Raw genomic sequence first — 6,000 nt, 5'->3', positions numbered from 1 at the left:
TCACAAACATTCCACACACAACAACAAACACATCACACAGAGCAGACAATACATGACTGTCTCACAAACACAGCTCATAAAGCAAAACTATAAACCATCACAGCCCACAAGGCATAACAATAAACCAAGCATGATAGTCATTGGCAACTCAATTGTGAGACACACTGATGTCTCCCTCATCAGGCTTGAAAAGGAAAAGGCCACAGTCAGTTGTCTGTCTGGTGCCAGAATCTGCCTCATCACACACGCACATAAGTCTCTCCACAACAAGTACAAGTATGACTCTGTCATTGTCCATGTTGGTGTGAATGACCTCAGATGTACCTCCCTGGACTATATGCAGAGAGAAATGATTGAGTTCTCAGAGTATGTGTCCCAGGCAGGTATGACCCTAGCCCTAAGCATCATCCTAACTTCACCGAGAATGTTACCACAATACCAACAAAAAATAATAGACTTCAACATTTGGCTTAGTTTTTGGTGTCATTCTAAGGGGATCCAGTATCTGTCTGCCTGGAATGACATGGCTGAAAGGCCTTGATGCTTTGCCAGAGATGGCCTACACCTGTCATCACTGGGATTCTGGATCCTGGCCAAGAATCTCACCTCTCCCATTGTGCCTTTTTTAGGCAATGTCCTAAAGACAAATCTTCCAACATAAAAGATCTGTCAAAAAGCAAATTGAATGTCATATTGCTTAATGGTAGGAGCCTTAGCTTGAAAATGCACTCACTGGAGGCTCTCCTTGCACTGGAAGATGCCAATATCCATGTGGTCATAGAAACTTGGTTCAAGGCTGCTGAGAGCACCCCCTGCCTTCCCAGGCTATACCTCATTCCATACATTCTGACCCCAGAATGAAGTCGGGAAGACTAAGGGTGGTGGAGTGTCTGTCTTCATTAAGGACAGGCACACCTCCAGACTGGTTTGCCAGCATGATGCACTGGAACTACTCCAGGTGCAACTGACAGTTGGAAAGACACCCATCTAAGTTATAGCCAGCTATAGACCCCCCTCCATGACATGAACACCCACTTCTCTTACCTGGATCTACTTGACTCCATCAAGGTACCCCCTAACACCCTGATCCTTGGTGACTTCAACCCCCCCCCCATAGACTGGGTGAACTATTCTTGCATTAATGCACTCACTCAATGATTCCTTGACTTCATCAGTTCTAATGCACTAGACAAGCTCATCTCATCCACCACAGGGGGAGATAATATTCTGGACTTGGTTTTACCAACATGGGTGACCGCTGCACCACTCCCATAGTATGTTCTTGCCTGGTGACATCAGATCATGAGAATGTCTCGTTCGAAGTTTCAATCCCACCCAACCCCCCCCCCCCCATCCATAATCAAGCTAAAAAAACTTCTCTAAAGCTGACTACAACTTCCTAAGGGATGATATCTGTAGCTTCATACCACTGCCCCCCTTAGAGGATGCAGACAACTAAGCTGAACAGTAGAACTCAGCCATACCAACAGAACTAAAATCTGTTCCTCAAATAAACACAAACCTGTTTGGTGAACATCTTCTATCAACAGGCTTTACAACAATAGGAAGAAACTGTTGTCCATAGGCAAAAAGGAACAAATTTCAAAGTGGAAAAACTCCCTCTTTAGCCTCAACAAACAAATAGATCACTACTGAAAACTTCCAAAGCCAATTATGAATCAAAACTAGCCTCCAAACAATGGGAAACCACAAAGCCTTCTTCAGTTATGTCAGGAACCTCCATGGGAAAGCCCAGGTTTGTTCCATATTAGTACTTAACAGTATCACCTACACTGATCTTGTTGACTTAGCCATCCTGCTAGCAGATAAGTTCAGCACAAACTTCACCCCCCATCCCCCCAAAGGCCATTTTGGCATCCCTAATACTTGTCCTGCACCTCACATCTCTGTAGATCAAGTGTTAAAGGCTCTATCCAAGGCAAAGATTACAGCTTCCATGGGACCTGATAGTATCCCAGGCTGTATTATGTATCACCTTCAGCAAGAACTGGCTTCATCATTGCGCACCCTATTCGACAGCCTAAGTACAGACTTCATCCCAGCAAAGTGGAGAACTACCATTGTCATCCCCTTGCACAAACATGGTGCCAGTACTGACCCTGGAAACTATCGCCCCATTAGCTTGAGAAGTCTGATCTGTAAAGCCATGGAGCTTATTATTATGGATCTCATAAACAAAGACATAGGCAGTCTCCAAGCATTTGACCCACACAGTTCAGATTCATCAATGGCAGATCTTGCCTGTTGAACCTGGTTGACTTCTCTGAGGTTGTCACCAAGGCCCTGGATGAAGGAAAGTCAATACATACAACTAACCTTAACTTGGCTAAGGCCTTTGACACAATCAGGCATTATTGAAATGCTAACACAGCTTGGTGTAAATCCCTATCTCATCAGGTGAGTGGCCAGCTGGCTCAATGACAGGGCCCTCAAGGTAAAAATAGGTGCCCCCACCTCCGATAGCAAACCTGTCACTAGTGGGGTTCCCCAGGGATCTGTCCTGGGACCCCTACTGTTTGGAGTCTACTTCTCAGAGGTCCAGGCAAAGACAAAAGGCCTGTGGCCAACCACGTTTGTGGGTGACTGTAAGTTGGGTGCTGTCATTGACTCCCCAAATGATGCTAACATACTGCAAGAGGATCTCACAGCAACTAATGACTGGTGCAAAAGTCATGGCCTCAAGCTAAATGCAAAAAAATGTATCATCATACCATTTGGCAAAAACACAACTCCTGCTGATTACCACATCAACAGCAACTCCCTAAACACAACCTGTGGTGAGAGACCTGGGTATTCAGGTTGATAATAATCTCACATTTAACCATCATGTAGTGGCAATGGTCAGGAAAGTCTTTTACTTAGTTCTTCTCATAAGTAAAGGGATTGCATCCAGAAAAAAAGGAGGTTATTACCTCTCTGTACTCCTCCCTCATTAGACCAATAATTGAGTATAACATCCCATTTGGTATGTACCTCTCTCCCATACACGTCAAACAGAGTACATCACTATCCCTTTTCAAGTGCAACCTTGATGAGTGGATGGGAAACCACAAATCTGTCCCAGGGGTTCTTCTCATAAGTAAAGGGATTGCATCCAGAAAAAAAGGAGGTTATTATCTCTCTGTACTCCTCCTTCATTAGACCAATAATTGAATATAACACCCATTTGGTATGTACCTCTCTCCCATACACGTCAAACAGAGCACATCATTACCCCTTTTCAAGTGCAACCTTGATGAGTGGGTTGGAAATCACAAATTTGTCCCAGGGGTTTCACCAGTGTCCCTTATTGACAGGGGCTACAGGTGCTGACTGAGGTTTTTTAAACTTTTGGCTAGGCTTGTAAGGGCCCCAGGGCCATTAGCCTAGTGACCCCCTATGATCCTATTTTAACATTACTCATTCTCAAAGCTGTCTCATTCCTGATTTATGCTTTTATAGAAAATGGGTACATTATAACAAATGTTTGTAACTTACTGGAGTGGTATGTGCTTTACCTGTATGCATACAGGTGATGACATCTGCATCAAGGATATGCAGTCATTTCCCATATGTAGTTGTATAGACAGATTTACAGAGCAAAACTGAACAGTACATAAAGATGGATTTATGGATTATCTGTATATTTTGTGGGTGACCCCCTATACTCTATGGTGTCCATATGGAAACCTATGGATTTTGACAATATCCATGTGTACTAAGTATTCCTTTTGCTGTTATGGATATTTATTCATTGATGGTTCTCAAAACAAGTCTTATAACTACTGGTTCAGTACAAAAAGAATCCGTACTATCTGGATATGCTTATGGTTCCTGAGGTTTTCTGAGAATTTCCATAATTTTTCAGTTGATAAGTTACAGATACTCTGTGCTGATGTGATGATATTCTGTGGTCAGTAATGACTGTGTTAATCTGAGGTCATCATGTATAACATTTTATATAACCAATTGATTTTGAATACTTGTCTGTTTAGGTTGCAATTGCATTATAGCTACTGCAACACACATTTCTGTTGCACACATATGTTTGTGTAGTATTTTAATGTGAAATGCATGCAGACAGTGTCTATTGTGGCATGATGCTGTTGTGTTTGGACTGCCATTCAACAGATATCTACTGTAAGGGGGTTAAATCCCAGAGACTGACTGTACAGATATCCCAAGTTATGTTGCTTTTACAATTGTTTTGTATGTGAAGGAGTACTGCTCTGATACATACCTGTCTCTCCTGCATGTCCTACAGCAGGTAATTTTGGTGCTGTTTGTTTTGCATATAGGCAGGAGGTCCACTAAAGTGGGGTCTGACAATGTCTTGTATGCCAGGCATAGATCTCCTTTCAACAGCCTGTAGGAGACAGAATGTAGGAGACAGAATGTAGGGATAGGGCCTTGAGGAGGTCTGCATAGGACATGTTACTTATGCCCTGTATTCTTTAAGTGAGGAACTTCTGTGGATGTTCCAATTGTTGGATATGCCTGGTTAGGTACATACCAAAGGGAGCATTGTACTCAATGATAGCTCTGATGAATGCGGAATGCAGTAAAACAATAAAATACATTCAAAATATGAATATGTAAGCAGTGTGTGTAAAGGAAAAACATAACTTATAAAATAGTGTAGTGTTTTGTATAACACTCTCCTCCACGTATCTAGCAACAGTGATCTGTCTGTATACAGATACCCTTCCTTTCACTTCCATAGCAACACCTTTACCTTTCTATAGTGTAGATTCATCCCTCTGAGCTCTGTGAAGATGCAAATGAGGTGTGAGATCGTTAACATTCCTGAATATCAAAAAAAATCACTTGGTGTACGGGATGTAAACATGGTGTATGTAGCTACATGATTGCATGAAGATGGCCTAGGACTGCACAGAGGAGCAAAAACAATTGTTAGCTGATAATGGCTCCCATGTGTATCTGATTGCTCTGACTACAACAATAAGCAATACTGAAGTGACTGTTTTCTCTGAAATGTTTGTATCATGCAGGGTAGACTTACAATAAAAAGGTGTTAGCACCTTGAGAGCTAACAACCTTAACAGCACTGACATCCTTGTAGCAAGACAGCAGTATCCATTGTCTGCTTAAAATATGTCTAAAATGCTGATTAGCTATATTACACATTGAAACAAAGATGCAAATAAATGGCCATGACATTGCATTTCTGTAATCTGGGAGGAAGGGAAGATGTTCATTGAATAAAGAGATGAAGTAGCTGGCAGTTTTGGCAACCTGACATTGAAATGGTGTAGAAAATTATTACTGTAAAATATTGGTCAATATGACATTGCTGTAGACATGTTCAAGCAAATGAGAAAGTAGCCCTGTAGCCCTTTTCCAGTCCTATGTTTCTGGCAAAGAGGGATAAAAAAAAAACAACTGAATATGTGTTGTTATTGCACTAAGTTGAGGGTTCACTTCCAGACTGTGTGATGTCTGACAAAGTTAATGCATATTTTCTGAGCATATTGTACCAGACACTGATGTAGGAAACTTCACAATTCTGCCTTTTAGGTTCATAGGTTCATAGGTAGGTACTAGGCTATCTGCCCAAGGGCATTTATAAGCCTAGCCAGAATTTGTTGGCTTTTGCCTCCCTTATAAATTAGTTTCCTGGGCCTCTGTCCAGCAGGGCCATTGAAGTGATCCCAGGGGTAAATTTATGATTTCCCATCCACTCATCAAGATTTCTCTTGAAGAGAGTCAGTGAGGGGCTTTGCCTAACATAAATTGGGATTCTATTCCAGAGCAAAGAAAGTCTCTGTGACAGGAATCTATCCCTCCAGCATGTCCTGTTCATTGTTGTGCTGAGGTTTAAATCCCTGGAGCGTGTGGCTCTAAGAGCTTTGGTTTTCTTGAGGTGGAGCATGTGCATTAATTCTGGGTTGGACATGGCTTTGTATGTCAGGCAGAGATCACCTATGAGTAGGTGGTAAGCAACCGAGTAGAGCTGGAGTTTCTTTAGTCGAGCTGCAT

This window comes from Protopterus annectens, chromosome 5.part0, assembly GCF_019279795.1.
Source record: "Protopterus annectens isolate FY-2018-M chromosome 5.part0, PAN1.0, whole genome shotgun sequence".
NCBI classification, from domain to species: domain Eukaryota; kingdom Metazoa; phylum Chordata; order Ceratodontiformes; family Protopteridae; genus Protopterus; species Protopterus annectens.
This window is presented reverse-complemented; position numbering follows the sequence as displayed.